The sequence below is a fragment of the Amborella trichopoda genome, chromosome 6 (genome assembly GCF_054954075.1).
Source record: "Amborella trichopoda isolate Santa Cruz 75 chromosome 6, AtrichopodaSantaCruz75HAP2 v2.0, whole genome shotgun sequence".
NCBI lineage: Eukaryota > Viridiplantae > Streptophyta > Magnoliopsida > Amborellales > Amborellaceae > Amborella > Amborella trichopoda.
In genome coordinates, this window is record NC_142341.1 from 39926973 (window position 1) to 39951441 (window position 24469).

Genomic DNA, 24469 nt, shown 5'->3' on the forward strand with positions numbered 1-24469 from the left:
AAAATGTAGCATAAATATTTATTCATCTATTAGTATATATATTAAGCGAGATGGTGACCCCTTTTATTCTTGTGATGAGTGTCCTTTCAATGCCTCTTTTGCCCTCTTGCTTTTATATTATACTGATTTTGTTTATTTTTGTTGTCAGTTTTGCTCACTCTATCTTGATTCTCTTTCACTTGAATCTCTCTTTATCTCTATGGTCTTCCACGTAGATTTCCTTCCCTTTTCCTTTTCTACAATTTTGTCTTCTTGAATTTTGATTTTATTTCAATTAGTCCTTTTTGTCCATGTAGATTTCTCTTCCTATTCCTATGGGATTTTCTCTCTCTCCTAGCAATGAGTCTGTGTGTGTATGTGTGTGTCTATGCCCCCCACACCACCCCCCTTTCCCCCATACATACACACACCCACACATCTCACCTAAACCTATCTTATCACGACCAATTGAGGAATTCATTGACATTAAAATGATAGAAACTTATATCACCAATTCATTCATGTATTGATTCAGCCAATATGTACTTCCAAGGCCATGTAAGTCTTGCCTCTTACATTTTTTATTTTTATGCATATGTTTATTAGGAATAATCTATGAATTTGCTTTTAATGATGACTATTTTATTTCTTCATACTTCCGTTAAACAATTTTTATGTAGTTTTTCTTGAATGCATGCTAACCAATGAGGAAGAGTGGATGTGCTATATAACAATTTATTATCTTCATCATCATCAGAGCTTTTTCTTTTTAAGCATTTAAATTGAATTCTAGCATGCCGAGTGCTTCATTTCTAACATTCCATTGCCATCCCATCTCATTTTGATGTCTACGCTATCATGTTATTGCGGATTACAGCTACCGGTTTTCTTGGGATAGAGTTTGTCATTTTTGTCAACTCCGTCGATGTTACATTCAACTTTATGAAAGTTCACTACAACAGGCAGATGGTACTGTCAGCACACAATTGAGACAAATAGAGAGGGACCTCGACTCCAAAGTTATCCTTCTTTGAAGGTTTGCAGAGATTCTGTCCTTGCGTCATGATTTTCTATGCTTGACCACTGCTTTTCCTGTTTTAGGATTATCACTTTCCAATGTGATATTTGGAACCTTATTTTTCCAGATTAATTGCACATGCTAAGGTTGAGAGTGTGAAATCCAAGGAAGCAGCTCAAAGTAGGCGTCAGATGAAAAGAAGCTGGTGGCCTTTTGGGTGGTATGACAAAGCTGCTTTCCAGGAATTTTTTGGAACCTTATTTTTCCAGATTAATTGCACATGCTAAGGTTGAGAGTGTGAAATCCAAGGAAGCAGCTCAAAGTAGGCGTCAGATGAAAAGAAGCTGGTGGCCTTTTGGGTGGTATGACAAAGCTGCTTTCCAGGAATTTTTTCTTCTGACTAGTCTCTGCAGTTGCTAATTTGTTACCATTCACAAGCATTATATTTCACAATCTTTGTTAGCCAAGCAATGATTGGGAAGTCTAGATTGCTTATCTGCAAATACTTGTGCAGGCGCTCTTCTTCTGGAGATACACCGATTGTGGAATTTTCTAAAGAATCACATTTACTAGAAGACAGGCTAACTAAAGAAGAATGGCTCGCAATTAATAAAATTTTAAGTTACCAATCAGATGAAGAGATGAATTTTCCTTTTGGAAAGGACTCACAGAATACGATACATTTTCTTGTAAATATTTCAATTGGGCAGGCCGCAGCTCGGATAATTAATATCAGACAAACGGAAATTATCTGTGGTAGGTTTGAACATCTTCAAATCTGCACCAAGTTTTGTCCTAAAAGCATCCAGTGTAATATAAAGTTGAGATTCTATGGATTATCATCTCCGGAAGGCTCAATTGTGCAGGTTGGTTTTTCTTTTGTATTTAACTTGCCATAGTTAGATGCATGCTGGTGATATCAGGCATTGAAGTTAACACTGTGAGCTCTATGTTACAGAGTGTAATCAATGAGAAAAAGGCTGATGCTTTATCTGCAACTTTTGTACACTCACCTCATGGAGAAAATGTAGATTGGCAGCTCTCAGCGACTATTGCTCCATGCCATGTCACGGTGCTCATTTGTTTTTTGTTTGTTTGAGCTTTGTAGCCTAGCATCAATTCCTAATAACTATATTGAAGAATGGATTTATGCTATATTGAAACTGCTTATAACTGGAGATCAATGTTTGTTCAAGGTTGTGGTGACTTGTAGTTCACGAAACTGAAGTTTTTTTTCCTTGAATTTAATGTTGTCAATTCCATCTGACTTATGTAGTTATATGCTGTTCTCTGCTCCCATGTAATGACAATAAATCAATCGTCTTTATCAATGTTGGAGAAGTCACTAGGCGGTGCCTAGGCAATGGGGGTGCTTAGGCAGACGCAAGGGTAGCTCTGTGGAAATGAAGACAGAGAGAGTGCATTGTTTTTATTTGTTTTACTAATTTTAAATTGCTACTTGTATTGTCAATAAATTACTTGTTTTGTAATTCCTTTAGTTATATTTGTCTTGTGATAACTTGGATCATATTATATTATTAACTTTTGTTTTATGGTATCGATAGTCAACGATAGTTAATGTATTTGTATTATAGTATCAGTAGTATATTAGTTTTAAAGAGACATGATTGACCCATGTACTAATGACGTGACATTGATAACATTTATTTATATATTTGTTCTATAGTATTAATAATATTCTATTTTTTTAAGAAGCATTATTGGCACATGTTGACATTGATGCAAATAACAATAATATATTGATTTATTTGTACTAGGGTGCTATGACTATATGTAATATTATAAAGTAGTACCATATAATAATACTTTGGAGGGCAAAAATGATCCCCTAGATTCTCCCCATAGTTTTCAAACAAAAAAAATAAAAGCAAAATGATTAAAAACGACCTTAAGCATGGGGCATTTTAGCCCCATTCACCGTAATTCGTCATGGGCCGCCTAGGTGGGCGCCTCGCCTTAGCACCCACCTTGTGGACAACCCCTCTACCTGCCCGACTAGCCGCCTAGGCGGACCGTCTAGGCACTCGATTAAGCACCTTTTTCAACAAGGATTTTTATATGTACATACTCTCTGCAGGCTAGTGTCTTCCATTTGTTGATGCTTCTCTGTTGATCCTATCCTTCCTTAGCATGCACGAAGTAGTTTGCATAATTGTAATCATTTGTTTTAATTTTCTACAGAGAACAATGGATAAAGGGATATATTGTCTTTTATAAATAACTTTTAGAAAAGGCATAAATGAAGTTGCATCTGGCCTGCAACTAAGGGGCGAATTCTAAATGGAGAAGGTTGTGGGTGGGCAACAGCATCCTAATTGAAAAGAAGGTTTCTGCCTTTTTCTTCCCAGCAAGGGAATCAACCATGTCATTATCTTTAAGCACACTGAAGTAATAGAGGTTGGAACTCCCTTCACATTTCTGCTCAATAATATTGCTAGTATCCATGGCTACTTTGCTGCGTTCTGTGAGCATCTACATTTGTGAGACCTAATAAGAAACAAAATAAAACCTTTAGTCCTGTTGACAGGATTTGTACATCCATATTACTTACTGCCAGTGCTGCAAAGGTCTTTGAATGCCATAAGTTTGTCACACAGGTATCTCGAAAAACTGCAAAATATAAATGGGTTAAGATTCTCGAAGAAATTTTCATCAAAATTAGGATTAGGGTCTTTGACCATTTGGATACAAAGCCCTTGGTCTAAATGTTGGAGTCTTCCAGCTCAAACCCTTAACCAAATCCCTTTACTGAATTCAGCTATTGTAATGGAGTACGATATCTGCGATAGACACCTTTGTTGGAAGTACCACAAGGTATTTCTGTGATTTCATTAGAATTACATATGTTTTCTTGATTTGTCCTACATCTGTGGGAAGTGTTGCAGGCAACACTGCTTTGGAAGTGATAGACCTTCAGTTAGAAATTCCTAGAAATGTTTTCATATACAATATCTACATTTTTCAGTTGCTGTGTCAGACACTCGGACTTATTGAATGTGGATACTCATGGTAGTTACAATCATCTCATATATGAATAAACAAGTTCAAGTTTCTTCTTCATGTTTCTCACTATGCTTGGACATACATCCTTGTGTTAATGACCTGGAAATTCTAGTTTGTGACACTTCTGATTTCAATGCACTCTTTCTTCTTGCACGCTGATTGAGCATTCTCGTGTCACCCGACTCTCAGCACCTTGCTTGTGGTTTTCCTTGTTCCTCATACTTTCAGTTGTATTTCCTCACTCTCACTCGCCATTAGCTCTTCCGTTAGGAGGGAATATCTGCCTCCTCCAAACTACTTATGCTTCAGGAGCTCCTAGAACCTGAACATGGCTCATAATCTAGTGTTCCAGCTATCAAATACAATGCCATGCATTGCCAATAAGCATTCCTTATTCCTCGCATCCAACAAGTGAAGTTCTTGAAGTATACCATTTGTCCTAGCTTCTACGGATACTTCATTTGGATCTGATTCTCTTTCAACTGGTCTGCTTGTAGATTGATATCTTAATATTCCCTCTTCCTCCTTTTTCTGTTTTGTTCTTTCGTCGTTCTTTCATGGCTTCACTTTTGTTGTGAAAGGGCAAAAAACTGTATGCACTTTCGATTGCCTGAGTTTGATAGTAAAGTAGACACATCTGTAATGGAACAATGAACTCCAGTGGGAGTATGGTCCCAAGGGATCAACGTTGGCAGTATTGATGCCGAGACTCAAACTAGGCTTCTCGAGCTAGGCTAGTTGAGTAATAAAACCCTAAGATACCTGGGCATTGAGCACAACCGAGAAGGGCTATCAGGGTTACCCCTTGATGAGGTCGGAGATGCCCTGGGTAGTTTGCCAAGGGACTGTGTAACCCTTGTGTGTGATTGGTAGGCCTTAAGGGACAAGGGCTAAATCATCATCATAGAGTATCATACGACATGTAAAATGATTTCCACATCGGGAAGCAAAGCACCATTGAGGGTGTTGTGTGTACATGTGCAAGAGATAGCCCATATGCACCAAATTGCAACATGTGTGCAAAAGTCTGTGTGACCTAGACTTGTCCCTAGGGGGCGGAATCTGTAATCCATAGGCTAAGGATTGTGTACTGTTCCCTCACCTATTGGCCGACTTTGATAGCCCAATCAGGAATCCCTGTGGTTCATGGTCTCTAGTAGAAGGTGGAGTGCCTCAATATTTTCACGTTTTCCTTAAATCCTATCAAATTAATTTAAAAATAATTAATTGGACTATAAATGATTTTTAGATTGATAAGGCAAATTTTTAGAATTTTCTTTTATCGGTTTTTAAAAGTCTCTGGATATTTTATTCTCTCAAAGCTGATTTATAAATAGGCTCAAACTGAATTTTCAGAATTTAAATATTCGGAGAGAAAAATAAAATATTAAATGTTCTCTAAAAATCATTCATTAATTTTAAAATTGTTAATACACATGGGGGCCCATTATACTCCATGGGCCCTACCAATTTGAGCATGTGGGGAAGTGCGTGGGGCCCACTTGAGGCCCCATGGGTGGAACGTCCCACTTTGTGCACCTCCTTCCTATTTTGTTAAGGCATGTAATATGCCATTCATTTGGTTGAAATGAAAAAGGGATGTTTTTGAAATGAAAAAAGGGGCACGCCCCAACCATTGAGCCTAGAGGAGCACGCTACACCCACATAGTTTTTAGACTTAGTTTTTGTTCCACATTGCTCTCATCATTGAAGGGTTTCTAGCCAAGGATTCCCATAGTTGTGAGTTCTAAGAAAGACCTTGATCCAGTGCACCATTGAAGGAGGAGATCCTAGTGGGGTGTACCAAGTCCAATTAAGAAATTGTATTGATAGGTCTACAATCTTATTTCCCTGTGTGCTGAGTTGTAATCTGGAATACTCACTTTTTAAAGATCTCCAGGTGCTTTGCTTGTACACATGTCCATGGGTATGCTATGTTGTGGCAAATCTATCTAATGATATCGCGAATCACTTTCCATTTCCAAAGGCGCTGAGAAAATATTATAAAGCTGGTCCAGAATGTGCTCTCATCTGTCATTCTAGAATCACTTTGTAAGCTATCTTAGGAAGGTCAAATGAACTCGCTGTTTTAAATGTTCTACCTACATGTAAGGAACATATCGGAGGTCCCATCAAAAACTTAGTTTGAGGGCTCTTACAAGGAGTGGGGTCATATTTAGCAACAAGCTTGGGTGATTAGGCCCTGTGTCCTTGTGGGGATTGTGGCCCTTAAAGGTCGTGAGAGCATGTAAGTAGAGGATTATAGTGGATTGCACACTTTAGTGGGAGTGTGAGTATTGGTTGACTAACCTAGGGTTTGGTGGTCTATAGCCGTAGTCATGCACAAAACACTTACCCATGGTGATATGGCACTATTGATAAGGGTTTCTAGAAGGTCATCTCTTATTGAGGTCATAAAGATACCCAAAGGATGGTTTATAGGCCAGAAGAGCTTCTTGGTCTCCTGTATGTGGATGTAGGCTTGTGAGAGAGAGGGCTAAATCCTCGACAAACATTCGCACTGCATGAACTCATGACGAACACGATATTATGAACCAAACCTGCAAGGCTACGTGTACATGTGTATAGAGAGAGTCCCCCTTGCACTTTACTAATTTGTGCGTTTAACTTGGTCTTCATGGGGGACTTGTAATCCACATTCTAGGACTGTGGCTCCACTATTTATTGGCCACCTTTGATGTGACAATCATGAGCCCTTGCATGAGATTGTGGATAATGAGTCTCATTGGGTTGGTTTGAGAAGATAGTCAAGTATTACAATAACTTTTCTTGACCCATTGGTGCCAGTCCTCTTCTAGATATTTGTTTTTGTTTTAAGTGTACCAAATGTTTATGTGAAATGTAGGAAAAATTTCAGAATTTTTAAATTTATTCAGCTGTAGAAACCCATAAAAAGGGTTCTGAATTTTTTGTATTGTGGAGGGGGTTTCTGAATTTTTTGGATTGTGGAGGGGCTAGTAGGAACATGTGTGGGGGCGCCCCCCTCCTTGTTTTTTATTTTGAATAAGTGTTTGTTTTTAGTTGGAAAGCTTAAGGAAATCTTTTGAAAAAGATTGTGTCCATATTTTGTGGGAGCTCAGAATAATTTGTTTTTTGAAAATATTCGTCAAATCTTTGACCAAATCTTTTAACTTTTGAATTCCTAAAATCTTTGTGAGAGATAAGGGTGTTCCAGGAGATTTGTTTTTGGTTGGTCAAGGGATAAGGTTTCTAAATTTCTCCCAAAATCATGACGGCTGATCGTGGGTTGGATGGCTTGGATTTGTTGCTCTCTCACCTCACTGATTACCTGAAATCCTATTGGTCATGATGAGTCATAATTAGAAAAGGCATACCTAGGGCCCTTGAGGCATATATAAGGTTGGAAACCCCCCCCCCCCCCCCCCTTCTTTTGCCTCTCTCTTTTTCATTCTGTACATACAAGTTGCTGGTCTCTTTCTCCCTTTCCTTCTCTCTCCTCCCTAGTCTTTAGAGGGTGGCATGCACCAACCTAGTGTACTAGGTGTGGAATGCGACCTATACGTTAGAAAAGAGGGGCATACCTAGCTTTAGGAGGACTAAGGAAGGTGCCACTTGTGCATGTCCTGTAGAGGTCCGTAAGGGGCTCTAAGAAATCATAATTCTTATTTATGCTCTAAAAAACCCTAGACTTGAAAGTATTGCCTAATGAAGCTTCCTGACTTGAAGATTTCAGCAAGGCCAAGAGGATCAGAGTGCACCATCTGTTAGGTAATGGGGTGTAGGGTATACCGAGTCCTAAAGGTGTGACTGTAGGCAAACTCAAGTTAAGTCTGCCTGGCCTTAGTTTTATTCTTAGTTTTATTTTCAATCAATATTGCTCAGTTTATTTCCATTCCCGTAGACATTGTTTTCAATTTTCATGGACATTGTTTGCATTAGAGTTTATAGTTAAAGCTTGTTTTTCAGTCTAGTTAGGTTTATTTGGCCGTAAAAAGGAAGATCTTAGGTTATATTTTGGTTTTTGTTTCTTGCTTATTATAGTATATAGTGGCACTTGTAAGTGGAATTCAGATGCATTAATAAAAGAAAAAAAGGAAATTTTTATTTTACTACTTGGAGTTCCATAGAGCCACTACTTTCAAGCTTGCCATTGTCCTCAATGCTAAATACTTGGAGACAGTGTTTCAAAATGCGCTAGGCGGCTGGGCGTTCACCTAGAATTGCCTCCCTCACCTCCCCCTACTTATTCTTCAAGAAGTTAGTCTGCTGGAACATCAACAGTCTGGGTCAACCTTCGAAAAGAAAGGCCATTAAGGACCTCACTTCCAAACACTGTTCCACTATTCTAGCTTTAACGGAAACTAAGTGCCCTAACTCAAGTTCGTCAGGTTTGGGCTAGGAGACCATGCCAGCGGGTAGTCCTACCTGTGGTAGGAGCTTCAGGGGGTATCTGGGTTATTTGGGACCTTACCGATCATCTTTTGAAATCATCGCATCTAGGGGACTGCTCAGTCATCATTCTGCTGTCCAAACTCTCGGACGGCCTTGCTTGGAAATTCTCGACCATCTATTGCCCTTGTAACTCGACAGGTAAGCCGCGATTCTGGTCCGAATTGGATTATATCGCGAACCTACCTCACCCTACCTGGTGCTTGGGTGGGGATTTTAACATTACCAGGTGGTCCCATGAACGGAACACCAGCAGTCGGGTTTACCACATAATGTTGTACTTCTCTGATTTTATTTCTAGGACTAACCTCCTTGATATCCCTCTTCAAGGAAATAGATTCACCTGGTCCAGTCACTCTTCTCAACACTCTCTATCCAAGTTGGATAGATTTCTGTTTATTCCAGAATGGGAGGAAGAGTTCCGAGGCTCTTATGCGATGGCCTTGCCTAAGCCTTGTCTCTGACCATTGCCCTATTCTCTTGTCAACCTTACCTCTCCATAGGGGACCTAAACCCTTCAGATTTGAACTGGCCTGGCTGGAGGAAAGATCTCTCTCAACTCTGATCCCTACCTGGTGGAATTCTTTTTTTGCCCAAGTTAGAGGTAGAGCTGGGTTTAGACTGCAATTGAAAATTCAACTTCTTAAAGTCCTGGAGGTCGTCTGTTTCGGGAAACTATTCCCAGATAAAGTCTGACCTTCTTAAGACCCTGCAGGACCTAGACAACATTGAAGAATCACGCCTTCTATCTTCTTCTGAAGCTGAGCTCCGAACCCAAACCAAACTTAATTACTTGTCCACCTTGAAAAAGAAGAGATCTACTGGTACCAAAGGTCAAGAGTTAACTGGCTCAAAACTGGGGATAACAATACCCGTTTTTTCCATAGGATTGCCAACTGTCGCTGGAGGGACAATACAATCTCTACCATCAAAGTAAACAACCTTGTCTTAGACCAGCCGGAGGAGATTGAATCAGCAATCTTAAATTTTTTCATGAACCTATACTCATGTCCCTCTGGTCCTAGACCAGGTATGGCTGACCTAGATTTTCTGGCCCTCTCGGAAGAGTAAGCGACTTGGCTAGAATGCCCTTTCCTTGAAGACGAAATTCTTAAGGCTTTGGATGACCTAGCCAAAGGCAAAGCCACCCGTGGCACCATTTAAGATTTTTTGGGATACGTTTTGTGAGGATTTCTTAAATTTCCTTGCAGAATTTTTCTAGCGGGGTATTCTCAACAAATCTATCAATGCCACCTTCATCACTCTAATCCCTAAGGTCCAAGGGGCCGAGGAAATTAAAGATTTTAGTACCATAAGTTTTCTCAACTTGTGTTTATCCTTTCGATCAATACAAATGTTAAGAGTTATCAAAAAAAAAAACGCATTAGGCTGTTGGGGGGGTCCAAGCTGCTCAGCGCCTAGGCAGGCGCCCAGAACCTGGGCGGCCCAGTAGAAAGAAACATGTCTCAATAGTTTAACAGTTTAAGTATAAATGTATAACACATGAGAATTAGGGATTTAGGGCACATCAAATGTATAGTACACAAGTCCACATAGCACACATTCCTCCATACTCCATAACCATAATTCCATATCCAATTATCCATAGTCTGAGAGTTCATACTCTACAGTCCACACATAGTTAAAACTTAAAATTTACCAACCAAATTACCAAAGTTATCAAACCAGCGGACCACAAATCTGTAATACACAACCAATGAACCACAAATCTCCATAGCCTCATATATGTAGCCCATAGAAGCCTTGTTACTATCAACCATACAAAGGACTTTGACAAGAGGAAAAAATACCTTAAGAAAGCCTTTTAGCCCACACTAAAAAGCCTTAAAAAGGATAATATCTCTCACATTCTTTCCATCCTGATCCTTGGACCACTTTCATGCTTTCCACTCATCTGAGGTAAACATCTGGCTCAGCTGAACTGTCCTCGAATGTATGCTAACTAGGCATGAGTACCAGGTCGCAACTCTTGTGAGCCCAGGCCTCACAATCTTCTTCTTTGTAAATCTACACATCATGCTGAGGGTGAGAATGTGGCTACAAATAAAATTCGTAACTGACTTTGCCTTCTTCATTGCACCTAAAATTTCGCTCAAACCACCAATAGCCTTCAGCATGATGTCTATACACGTGGTGTCCAAACGATTCCAGGGTGTGAGATGCTCAACAAATTAGGAGCAACATTATCTATGACAACCTGTATAACATGCTGCTCCCAACCTCCTTGATTCCCTTCTCCTTAATTTGGAATATATAATGGGCATGACTATGATCAGAAGCATCAATAGACCTAAAAAAAAAGTCCTTAAAGGACAATTTACTAGTAAATTCATCGGACTTGTTCTCTTCCTATCACTCCAAGCATTAGTCATAATGGAAACTCCATATTGAACCCATGCATCCTTTTGAACTTCAATAGCATCCCTTGTGAGACTCACCGTTTTTTCAAAAGAGGCTTTGAAAGCTCATATAGGGTCGGGGGTTTCATCTAAGGCCCAAATTGGCCAATTGCCTCTACCAAGGCGTAGAAGTTGCTTAGGCAAGCGGTATTGAAAGGAATGCTCGCCTCATAAAACCATGGAGAAATATATTGTGCAGCTCTATCTCTCTCTACCTTCTTGATTTTATTTTTAATGGTGGTTTGCTTCTTTGTTTTCTCTCCTACAACCTCAGGGTCAGACTGGGGCAAAAAACAATCCATAGGGCCTCTAACCCAAGGCCTCTTAGGCCTTGAACTCCTAGAAGCCATTACAACTCCCTTTCCCTTCCCCCTAATCTTGGATTGTTGTGGTTCTACTTCTACCTTTTGAAATCCCTCCCCGTCCTCATCAATGTCATCGTCATCATAACTGACTCGAATCCCAAACCTTATCTCTATTATGGATGCATGTCTCCCATCTTTTTTTATTTTTACAAGACTCGAAAATATTTTTATCTCCTCTTTAATAACATCAGGAGATTTTTTACGTGGGACAACATCCCCCTAATACTGGCAAGATGTTTTTTGAACAGGTTTATGCCCCTTTTTGTATCCTTTTCACAAAACTTGCGTCTTATGCAATTTTTATTTAAAAGATTCAGGTTGTAGCCATATTTCCAACCCGGATCACCATTTCGATTAGATCTTGAAAAAGACATCTCAAAAGAAGACAAGCAATCAAAACAAAAATCACTAACTTTGATTGCTCGATCTCCAAACTTCTACCTCTAAGATGTTTCTAAAATCTCAAAATATTCTAAAAAACCTTCTAATATATTTATAAAACATCCAAAACTAAATCTAATATCAATAGGTGATTTTTAGATCAATTTCTCGTAACTTTGAGAAACCCTTCGATCATATAAAAATTACCGTTTTCGGTTTCAAATGAGCTAAAACCCACAATTTTGCCTCTTTAGTATTAAAAAACGAGCAAACAATGTCCTCAACGAGGGGCATTTCTGCCCCTGGGTGGCAGCCCTCCTTGACAGGTTCCCGAGTGCGTAGGTGGGCACCCAGGGATATCCCGCTTAATTTGGAGGCCATCGCCCAGGCCTTCTGGACTGCCTAAGCGTTGGGCGGTCTGCTTTTTAAGTCATCGCTTGGAGAATGAGGACCCATGGTTTTCCCCCTTCTCGAACTCTGTCTCTTACACTGCCTTGAAGTAGAGTATGACTTTGCAAGACTTTGCTAGTCTTTTCTTTTAGGATGTCATGAAGGATGATTAGAGGGCACTGACTCTAGATGATCCATCCCTTCCAATGAAAAGGAGATGGTGGTCATCGACATGAGAGCAAGCTAGGAGATGTTGCCTCACCCATGGAAGATCGAAGGCTTCTAGGAAAGAACTTCAAATGGTTCCTGTTAATGATGTTTAGTAACTCGCTGATGTAACTTGGGACTCGCCTGAGTTCACTTGGATGGTGCAGGTCCTTAGGATGTATGCGCCAACATTCTTTGGGGTCTTTTGTAATTAAATGCCCAAGTCCTGGACAAGCTTGGTGATTTTTTCAATCTAACTTTACTGTCCTGTGTCTCACCCATGTTGTCAGGGATTTGTGAAGTATGATTGTTTTTGTTTATCAGTTTTTCCTCTAGAACTTTCAATATTCCAACTTATTTGTGGTTTTGGATTGCAGGAGAGGTGCTAATACCATTTTTTCGACCCCTCTCAATTTTGACGATTTGGAAGAACTAATTGGCTAAAAACTTCAGAATGGATGATTTTCAGAGTCCGGTTTTTACTTGGAAAAGTTTGCTAGGGCCGGATCTTCAAAATGGATTTCTAATGGTTATAAAAGCTTGGGTGAGGGTTCTATGAGGATTTAGAGCTGCAAGACCTAAAAGGGGTACAAGTAACCTTTTGATTGGGTAAATCTAGAGATTGGCCACCATTGTTGACTTTGGGTACATACTATGTATTTGTTCGTGATCGTCTTTCGTTCAGGTACCATTTTCATGTTAGTTGTTTCTCGAGCTACAGTTGATCTCTGCGGATCTATGGACTTTTCCTCAGTAAACTAATTCTCAAGCTTCCTCAGCAGTCTTTTATTTTTTAAGATGAAAACTAGAAAATCACATTCACCCTTGGCCATTACATGAGAAATTGGACAAGTAGGGATGTGCTGTTAACCTCCCTCAAAGTCCAAAAATTTTCTCTAGCTTTATGACACACCCCTAGCTATTTGATTTCATTCCTAGCAGCTAGGAGAGATTGTGACACTCTTTTACCAAAAATAAATGGCCTAATAGTACACAATCAGAAAAACCATTTGTAATTATAATTTATTTCAAACATTGCTAACACACTACTAACAGTTGCATTAAAAAAAAACGAGTACTCTATTTCATTTTCTGATTGAAATATTTCGCCTCTCATCCCAATTTTCTCTTGGTTTTTTGAAATTTTTCAATTTTTCTTATTTTTTCTGTTTTCCCTTTTTATTATATTTTATATTTGAGCTTTTTAACACTGTTGTGACTTGCTCTATCAACTTTGGACTTGGTGAGTCAATGCTAGCTGGGGACGAGAGTCCAAGGGTGAGTCCATGTTCTAAAACATTGTCGACGGAAGATCAAGCATCCAAAAAAGGTATGCCGATAGCCAGACACCCCGTTCCTCGATACAGTCATATGTTGGAAATTGGAACTGTGATACCATGCATGGTCATAAGGACCTTATTAATTAACTGAAGGTTTGTTGAGAGAACTTCAGTGGCATATCCTCGTAACAGACTCAGGGCCTGTGGGCCATGGAGATGCAATCTTTTGCCTATTCCCTGACCCATCTGATTGGTCTGGGAAACTTAAGCTGCCAATGGGACGACAACTTGCACATCAAGGGCGATTTGTCGAACTTCATGACATGGGCCAGCAAAGAGACTAACCTTTCGATGGAGACATAACCCAATATTCGACAAAATCCATCACCTTTGCTCCTTGCTTAACCTTCTGACATGAGAAGCTATCTCCTCTTGGATGTGCTATCCAAAGAAGGTACTGCTGGCCTGTCCACATGCATTACCCCCCACCGCACCCAAATAGAGACTAAGATGGCGGGATACCTACTGCCACACTCTTGTGTGCCTTTTTCATTATCCTACCAAATTTTGCATGGAAAACTTAACACACAAATTTGTCCCTCTTGATCCCATTATTGTTACCTGACAGGCTTAAAAGGCCAAAACAGATATAGTTTTGCAGTGAAAAATAGAGAATTTTCAGTGGAGTTTGGATGAATCCAATGAATCTTGCAGGGATAAGTCATTCTCTGGTTGCTGCAACCATACAACAAATGACAAATGCTGTACCATGATATCTCTAGGTTAGAGCATCCTTTTGGACATAATGCTTCACCTCAACTGGCCGCCCCGTGGGCACCCCCACAATTGTCAGTTTGTTACATGACAATCCCTCACAGAAACACCTTATAAGCTAGTTCCATGAGTACTGGGAAATGAAAATGAAAAGAAGCTTCCTCATATTAAATGTCTTGCCAAAGATGAAATACGCCCCTCATCCACCCTTTGCCTAACTCATTTGAGAACTTCACATCAATTGCACTGTACCCCTTTCAAGATCCTATTGTTCCTATCCAGCTTTCTCAAGTTCTATCCCCAATTGAGTCTTCCAACCAACTGCTAGCAGATCCTATCCCAATAACTGAGCTTAATTGCTCGATCTTGGAAATGGAAAGAAGCTGGTAAGTGCGACGTCCATGATCATGCTTGAGACTCTTTGCCCCTTGGATGCAAGACATGCTGTATACAGAAGTATACTCCCGACACATAACTTAATTGCCTAACTAATGGTCTTTACTCTGTCAGTAAACCTCCGGCAACTCTACCTGTTGGGCAACATTTGATATGAGGAATGGATCTTCATATTTGACGAAGTGAAGACAGCTGACCATCATTCTACTGGAACATATTTCTCGCCCTTGTTTTGTCCAGTTTTAACTTTTTTTTTTTTGTTTTCATTTACATCTGCAATCAATCGAGTGCTGTTCTCTAGGTTGCTCCCGAATCATATAGAGCCATGCTAGTGTATGCCTCCACTGAATTTTTCCACATCATTTTTGAGCATGGCATCACCCTCTAGAGATGTGTAAGATCCCCTCTTTGCCTGCTAGTCACCTGCGTTTTTCATTGCATACAGGCGATAGATACTCTACACACTGACATTATCATTATCAATTTTCAGTGGTTTGATATGTCTAGTGGTCTAAGATAAGATTTTTTCATCGGTTTGTCCAAGACTTTCATCTATCTCTCTTTTTTTTATTTTTTCTGGTAATTATTTTAAAACACCTAACACCTGCCTTGATCTTCACCCTTTGAAGAACATCATACTAGAACCACGAAAAGGCTTGGGAAAATTGTTTTAAGTACCTTGAATTTCATATGAATTAGCTGACTATTTGTTATGCTTTACTTCATGGAAACTTACAAGTTTTGAAATTTTAAATTTTCATTGTGTTCTGTTCTTTGGATTTCATTAATGAGTTTGTGACTTGGTTCTGGTGCATTTTCCTTATCTGTATGTTTGACATTTCAATTTTATTTGTAGGTCCTGATGGCAAGTTATAATCGCTTTGTAGATTTTTTAAATAGGACTCATGCTGTGTGTCCCACTGTTGCATCTGAAACTGCCACAGCTTTACAGGTGACTGACCTGATTTCATTTGACTCCAAATATTTTATGTATACATGCTGATGTTTTAACTGCTATCCAATTTGATCTGTATTGAAAGTTTTTCTTTGTTAGTAACTTACTTTGGGATGCTCTCTGGTGCAGTTGAAGATAGAAAAAGTAACTCGGAAAGCTCAAGAGCAGTTTCAGTTTGTATTAGAAGAACAAAGCAGGTGTTTGTGTCATATTTGCTGCGTCTTAGGTTTACTGCTTTTATTCCTGTTTGATTATCTTGGATGATATTTTTCACTGTTTTGGCTTCCTCTATCGGATTGATTTTGGCTGTCTGTTGTGGTTTCCTTACAATGGAGTTGAGATGTCCAGATTTGGTACGTGCTAATCATTTTGTAAATGTTCAGATTTGGTATGTGCTAATCATTGTGTAAATTTTTTTATCAACTTGACCAGGTGGTCTTTTGCAATTTGTAGTATTATATAATGTCTATACTGAATTGCTAGTTGTAATTGCTTGTTGTAATGTCGCCGGAGTGGTTTATTGTTATTAAGTACTGGTTATTTACCTAGTAATTTTTGGATTTGGGAATTATGTGTCCTGAGTCTGGGATTAGGTGTGTAAGTGGGTCCGGCCTGAGCCGACCCGGCCCGGCCTTTTAAGGTCACGAGCCTTGTTTGCAGGCCCTGTTGGGCCAATGGGCCCTATGAAGGGCCATGGTTCCAGCCTATGACAGGATGGGAATTCAAGGTCTGTTGGGCCGGATTGGTCCTTTTTCATTATTTGGAACTACAGAAATTTTACCTTATACTAAGGCCTGGGCCCTTCATGTCTCAACGGTCCCTATGATGGGGCCCAGACCTGGCTCATGACAGGTCAGGCCTGGCGCAGCCCAGGTGCACCCCTATCTGGGATAAAGTGAGTCTGAAATGCTCTAAGCATTTGTGTTGGAGTCAGCAGGCTTATGTACGTGAGTGCAAGAGGGCAAAGACTTTTAATTGTATTCCAAATGGTGATGTAGAATCATGTAATGACCGGAATAGAACATTATTAGTAACTTTATTATGTACTGTGCATTCATGACTTAGTGAAATATTCAAGCATATGTACACTGTAGTCCATCTCAAACTGAAGAAGGCATGGCAGAAGTGTTTGATATGGGTCTTTGATCTTCTTCTGTTGTTCTTTTAACAAGTCATAGAGATTTAAAATTGTACACATAAATGACTTCTGTGCTTGGTCGGTTTCCTGGAAACAACAGATGGTTCATCTGATAGTGATTGCTTCCACCGTGTCATTGCTATTAAAAAGCAAACTGAAAACAGCATTGCTCGGTTTCTTGGTCCAGCTGGTCCTTCTTTTTACCTATATGCAAAACGTTTTTTTTATAAGCCCTTAATTTTACTTTGCTTTGCTATTTATTAAATGTAGGTGGTGGTTAGAACAAAAATCAGCAAGAAAAATATAGGTTATAAACTAATAACCTGTTTGTGTGCTCTCATTCTGTTTTGGGACATGTAGAAATGATTGTCCTAGTGAGAGTAAGGCTCCACATACAACTTTAGATGGATTTCTAGTATACATATAATAAAGTAATAAACATGCAATTCCCAACCCCACCCCCCCTCCTCTTCCCCTCTATATATATATATATATGTGCGTGTGTGTGTGTAATGCGTGCATGCATGTGGAAGAAGATTACACACACTAGAGAAACATGTACAAGTACTTCTGCAGGTGGAACCTACTTAGGGGTTTTCTGGTGACCTAAATTTTGGGGATGCTCTTTACTCATCCTATTGACCAACCTAAAAGAAAAAAAGTTGAATTCTTACCCTAAAATTGCCTGGAAATAATCTTTCCCCAGGATTGACCATCAATTTTTTCACACTAGCAGATCCAGGTGTTAGGGACTCAAAATAGTTTTTCAACTAATTCCTTTGACATTGTTCATTTGGTGACTTTAAGGTGTTGGGAAGGAGATGGGGCCAAACTCTTATCATTCCAGAATGACAAAGGTGCAAGGATTTTTGATAATTGTATCCTTGCAGTGGACAACCTTACTCCTCCTCGCCATTTTATCCCTTTGTAAAGTGGGCCACTGCTAGACTACAGGCAGCTAGAACAGATGCTTACTGCCCCACTCTCTTCCTTTGGGAAACCAGGCCTTCAATTTTAGCTTATCTTTCTTTACCTCTTCTAAATTTCTTTGGAGGTGTTATGTGAACTTCTCAAGCAGGACATTATTTTCCAAAAATAAAAATAAAATATAGAAAAGAAAAAAGAAAAGAAAAGAAAAGAAAAGAAAAGAAAAGAATGTCAAGCACAATTCTTAAGGTGATGAGATCTTGTCAATGGCTTTTAGAGTTTAAACTTGGGATTGGTTTGTAACTTGGGGCTTGGACTTGGCGTGTCTTGTTGGATAGCATTAAAATTACAAAAGCTAGAGCAAAGCCCAAAAAGGGAAAATAATAAAAAATAATAAAACTTAGTGGCTGAGTATGGGTTAATTTCCCATGTCCCTTGGTAGAAACCGAAGAAATTCATTTCTGTTTCCTGCAGATGAGAAACCTAGAAAAATATAGTACTTGCTGTGTCTCTGGATACTCACTTAGTCCTTCATGAAGCTTGGAGGAATTCTTTAAAATTCTTTTCCAGTATTATAATCCCATGGTACTCGGGATAGAGCCGAACTGAGTTGGTCTGTGTGAGTCCTAAGTCTCATGATGGAGTTTTGAATTTGTGATTGTTTCCCATGAACATACTTTCAACAAATGATGGAGTTACCTGAATGATGGAGTTACTTGCAACTTGGCTTCGTAGGTTTCTCCCATGACATTCTGGTATGGGAACACTTAGAACTGAGTCTTTATTCTAATAATTAGGGATGTATTTCTCTAAAGCTGATGTATTACGAATGCATTTACAGTTGAAGATGAGGTTGTAGAAATGATAGATGCATTTGGTATATTGGAGATCATGCTGATGTATGTGAAGCTCTAACCTTAGAAAACTGAACCACGTATGGACCCAAAGATGAATGTGATTATCATTTGGTTTTGTGGCCTTCTGATGCTTGTTATTGAAAATTGATTTTGCCTTTCACTGGAAGTAAGCTTCTCATTTGTGACTTCATTATTCACAATGGGTTAAATGATTTAGAATGTATGCTTTGAATTATATTATTCATTTTTTAAATATATATTATGCAATTATTCAAGCTTGAAATTTACGGTTGATATTGATTTTGATGCTCCCAAATTGAGGATCCCCCTTGAGACAAATGAAAATATACCATCAGATGGGAGTTTTATTTTAGATTTTGGTCATTTCACTTTGCATTCTAAAGTAAGTATCTTATGTTGGTGTTAACTATCTATTTTGTGTTGCTTTGGTTTTAACTAAGAATTAGTAACCTTCTGCAGAATCACTTTGATGAGCAAAGGCAAAGTCTGTATTCACGTTTTTATATATCGGGTAGAGACATTGCTGCTTTCTTCGTGACTGGATTTGAGAGTGCAGATAATAGAGATGTATATCTGAACCAAGCAATTTTGGAAGTCAAATCTGTTGCCTTCCTCTTCCTAAGAATGTTAGTCAGTTCTATCCACTAATTGACAGATGCGGAACATCAGTGATTGTTGACCAGGTAGATGTATAGCCAGTGGATAAGCTTGTTGGTTTTTTGTGTAAAATGTTTAAACTTGTCAAGTGGATTCCATGGCTTCTTCCTTCCTCATTTATCTTATGTTTTGATTACAAGATCAAAGTGCCGCATCCAAATTACCTATCAACCAGAGTTTCATTTCAAGTACCCAACCTTGGTATACACTTCTCACCAGCAAGATATGGACGAATTATGGAGTTATTAAGCATTTTGTATGGCACTCTTGAAACGAATGATCCAGCAGATACAAAAGACTTCCCAACCTGCCGAGTTTCTTGGCATCCTGCAGAATTGTCAGCTGATGCTCAGATTCTTGTTTGGCGGGTATGCTTTTTCCTTTTATACTATACGTGTGTTACTGGTAGTTGTCATTTTTAACGATTAGCAAATCACAAGAAGATGAATAAAAGAGAAGAAGAAAGGAAGAAGTGAGACGAGAGAAAGAGGAGAAACAAGCGAGAGAAGAAGATAGGAAGAAGTGAGATGAGAGAGAGAGAGAGAGAGAGAGAGAGAGAGAGAGAGAGTGAGAGAGAGGTGTGTGGAGGATTCCCTTATGGTTGAATACTGCTCCATGCACCTCGTAATATTTTATTTGTAATAAATAATTGTCAAAAAAAAACAAATCTATTTATAATAGATGATGTTTATACATATCACAAAAATTCCCTTTGTAAGTAATTTTGCTGTAAAGATGATATCATCAGCATAACACACCAGAACAATAACTCTAGTAGATTGTTTCCGGACAAATGCTGACTGTCACGGGACTCCGTTGAAACTCTTATGCTATAACAATTTCTCTAAACTTCTTATATGCATGTGGGGGTTGCTTAAGGCCATTACTTGCTTTCATCAACTTACATACTTTGTCTGACTACTCTTGAGCAACAAATCGTAGTGGTTGCTCCCTATACACCTGTTCTTGTGAATCATCATGTAGGACTGCATTCTTGATATCAAGTTGCCGCAATAGTGACCCCTTATTTTCTGCTACGGATATGAGCACTCGAATAGCATTAAGCTTGGCGACTGGAGCAAATGTCTCTGAATAGTTAATACCAAAGGTTTGTGTGTACCCCTTTTCCGTTAGCTTGGCTTTTAACCTCTCCAAATCCATTTAGCTGATATTTAACTATATACACCCAACGGTATCAAACTAGTCTCTTTCGTGCCGGCAGATCATTATGCTCCCACATGCCATTTGGTTGAACTACAGCCATCTCCTCGTCCATTGCTCTCTTCCATCTGGTATGTGAAAGAGCTTCCTAATAGGGCTTAAGTACATAGATGGAGGAAGTGCGAAAGCAAAGTTCCTATAGGAAGAAGGCATATTTTCAAATGTAACAAAATGAGGAATTGGATATTTAGTACAAGATCGCTGATCTTTACGAAGTTCTATCGAAAGATTAACATTATCATATGCCCAGGAGTGCATTGTGGGGCAAGAAGTGGACGTAAACAAAGATGAAGTTTGATTGGTTGGCTGAGCTGGTGGTGATGGCACTTCCTTCACTTTCCTTCTTGTATATGCTTTGAGGGGTGGGTCCTGTGGAACATTAACAATAGGAGGAAAGATAGACTCTACAAGAGTAGACACTTGAGGTGGTGAGAAGAGTCATCAATGGGAATAGGAATGGGGATAAGAATGGAAGAGGAAGAAGAAATGGGTTTTTCGTTGTGCAAATTCTCTCCTTGAGTGGGATCCCTTAAGTCAATTAGAAAAATATGGAGTATTTAAAAAAAAGGTAACATCCGCACAAACAAAGCTTTTCTTGAATATAGGATGATAGCATCAATAACCTTTTTGTCTATGAGAATATCTAAAAGACGCACACTTAACAATTGGAGGAGTACCAGGGCCCAGAACATGGACAAAACAAACTCACCCAAAAATTTGAGGGATCTTAAGCAAAGGTCCATTGGGAAAGAGTTTATGGTGTGGTGATATTCTATCTAAAACAGAGGAAGGCATGTGATTTATCAAATAATGAATAGTCAAATGCAACATCCCCCGCTATTATATGAGAAATTTTCCTCTATCTCCCATTCTGTTTTGAGGGGTGCGCACATGTGATATTTGATGCAAAATAATATGTGTGGCTAAATATTTCTAAGAATCTTAGGATAAACATTTCATTGAAAATATCCATGTCATCCAAGAGAAATCATCCACAAGAATTTAAAAAATACTTGTAACGTAACAAAATCTAAACTCTAGAAGGACACCAAATAACTGAATAAAAAATACCTGTAACGTAACAAAATCTAAACTCTAGAAGGACCCCCAAATAACTGAATAAACAATTATTAAAGGAACGTACCTGCGTGTATCGACTCTTGGGTGAAAAGGAATCCTATGATGCATGCCTAACTTTCAAGCCTCACAATCTAGGGTTGATACATATTCTATCAAAGGAATTAACAACTTTGAAATTATTGATAGATGGATGACCATACCGGCAATGCCTTGGAAGAGGGGAAACACTGGAATGAAGAGCAATACCAACAAAATTCGGTTGAAATAGTAGAGTCCACTAGACTCACGGCCACCACCAATCGTCTACTTCGCCTTTAGATCCTAAAAACCAAAGTATTAAGGATAGAAAGTCACTGAACACCAAACAGATTTGGTTAATTTTCCGACTGGCAACAAGCTGAATGGAAACTTTGGAAGATAGAGAACAAATGGCAATGAAAGTGAAGAAGAAAGACAAACAATGTCTTTACTAGACACACTAAATAAGGAACTAATGTAGCAAAAGTAGTAGAATCTGATGGCTTGAGAGAAGAAAACACAAAAGACTCACTCTAGTCATATGATTAGAGGCTTATGAAACAATGACCCGGGGAGATGGCCTCTGAGATGCAATAAGTGCAGTATCTATATTTGCCAGAGTGGCAGTGGAAGAAGAGGGATCAGTAGATAGCTGTTGACTTTTCATCGGCTTGTTGTATTCTTCACATTAGAGCAAAACTGTCACTAGCAGAATTAAGAGCTCGGTTTTGATCATTGGATCCAAGTAAATGCATATTATCACTCTTAGAATAGGTCGCCTGATTAGCTCAAGTGGGCTATTAAACTTATCCCTACATTTTTCAGCCGTTTGGTTGGTCCGTCCATAGAGAGTGCACTTCCTGTTACCTCGGCCTCTACTACGACCTTCCTCTGAATCACAACCACGTCCTCTATTTTCACCACCATGACCTCTACCGTCACCTCTGCCCATGGAGGAAGTCAAGGCAGATTCATCACTAGTACTGGCAGCTGTTGGAGGGGTAGATATGGTAACTTGTTGAAGACAGGAATGCACATTGTTGAGAGAGCTTATTGCTAGCTAAGATTTGCTCAAGAACAGAATGGTACTCACCCATATGGCCGGACAAGAATTTTGCAACTCTAAATTCTTCCCTTTTCTTGTTTAGGAGGTCTGTATCATTTGATAGGGGTGGATTCATGTTTAACTCTTCCCACGTACCTCGAAGAATATTGTAGTAGTCACTATGGCTCTTGTCACCTTGCTGTAAAAGAAATATGCTCTCATAGAGTTGATAAATTACAGAGATAAAATATCAGAAAACTATATCTCATGCATTGCCTCCAACATTTCCTTGACAGTATCAAAAAACATAAAATTAGCACTCTCGCATGGGTTCCATATTGTTCCATAACTAGGTCATAAGTTGATAATTTTCCTTAAGCCACTTTTCATACCAAGGATCTGACTCTTTCGCCCCATCTTTAGTTAAAAATTTCATCGTACTCCTTGCACTTGAAATAGCGTTATAGACTGGGCCCTTAGGAGGTAATTCTGCTCATTTAATTTCATATTAGTTGCTGGAATTCCTATCTTGTCATTTATGAGTAAAAAAAATCCATGCTTAATTTCTTCAGCCATAAGGGCAAGACAACCACTGGAAAAAAAAGGTGTGCAAGGATATATCAGGTCGAGCACACTATTAGAAGCCCTAAACCCTAAAACACTACTTGAACCTTATTATTCAATGAATCACAAAAAAAAAAAGGTTGCGTGGCAAAGGACTGAACAAACAACATTTCAGTAACTCATGGAGAGAATACTTATTATTCTGGTGTCAATAAATAAAGATCTCTCTGCTAGAACTCGCGGATGAACCCCAACATGCCTTCAACAGCTTCAGCCACTCACGTCGAGACATTTCAGCAACTATACCTCTTGGCTTTCGACATCCAAGAGAGGGAACCTCAGTAACACAAACATTCACAGCACCCACAGGCCAACATTCTGGCCTTGCACACACAAAAAAGGAAACTAGGTACCCATTGACGAAATCAACTCCAATGCATTTAGGGTATCCTTTTTTTCCCCCCTTTTGAAAGGAAAGGGGAAGACAAAATGAGAGGGGAAGATGAGAAAATCAGTTTAGATTTGCTCAGATACCATGTTGACAATCAACAAATCACAAGAAGATGAAGAAAAGAGAATAAGGAAGAAGTAAGACGAGAGAGAGAGAGATTGTGACATAATAGGGTGCATCGAGGAGATCTAATTCCCTTAGGTTTGAATACTCCTCTGTGCATCTAGTATTTTATTTATAATAGGATAGTGTTTATATATATTACAAAAAAAGTCGTTGTATGTAATTTAATGAAACCTAATTTCTTAAAGTTTATAAAAATGACAAAGATAACCACACTGCAGTGAGCACTAATAACCACAAAATAATTTAATCTTTAACAGTCTCCGACTTGTTTTGAAACTAAAAGTTTTTTGTGTGCTTTTCAAGGGAATAGGGAATTCAATGCCTGAGTGGCAGCCTTGTTTTGTTGTGCTTGCTGGGTTATACCTTTATGTTCTAGAGTCTGAAAAAGCTCAGACCTACCAACGCTGTTGCAGGAATGTGATCTTTTTTTCCTTAATTCAATTTGGTTTCTTGCTGTCACTGTGATCCTATGGCCAATGGTTTCACTTTTATCTGTCTTGATAGTTATCCAATTCCTTTTTTGCTCAAAAGTGACTTTCTCAATTTGGAATTACATTTCTCTTCTAACAGCATGGCTGGTCGACAAGTTTTCGAGGTTTCTCCTGCAAGTGTTGGAGGATCACAATTTTCAGTTGCTGTGAGTTTTAGGGGCCTGGATATGCAGAAGGTATTGTTTTCTCCAGGTTATGTTGCTTGAATGTGAATCTCTTTTTTATTCTTCAAAGCTATTAGTGGTAGAGAAAA

General features: G+C 39.0%; 1 non-coding gene across 1 annotated transcript in view; it reads left to right on the forward strand.

Moving 5' to 3' along the window:
• The first annotated feature begins 734 nt into the window (after window positions 1–734).
• LOC18429995 (uncharacterized) overlaps window positions 735–24469 on the forward strand; it is a 115131-nt gene continuing 91396 nt past the window's right edge. The window contains exons 1-11 of the transcript XR_016058575.1: window positions 735–1015; window positions 1125–1359; window positions 1512–1863; window positions 1956–2069; window positions 15522–15617; window positions 15750–15823; window positions 18819–18945; window positions 19023–19246; window positions 19361–19588; window positions 24029–24134; window positions 24292–24392. This is a non-coding gene — a transcript (uncharacterized LOC18429995). The remainder of the gene's footprint in view (window positions 1016–1124; window positions 1360–1511; window positions 1864–1955; window positions 2070–15521; window positions 15618–15749; window positions 15824–18818; window positions 18946–19022; window positions 19247–19360; window positions 19589–24028; window positions 24135–24291; window positions 24393–24469) is intronic.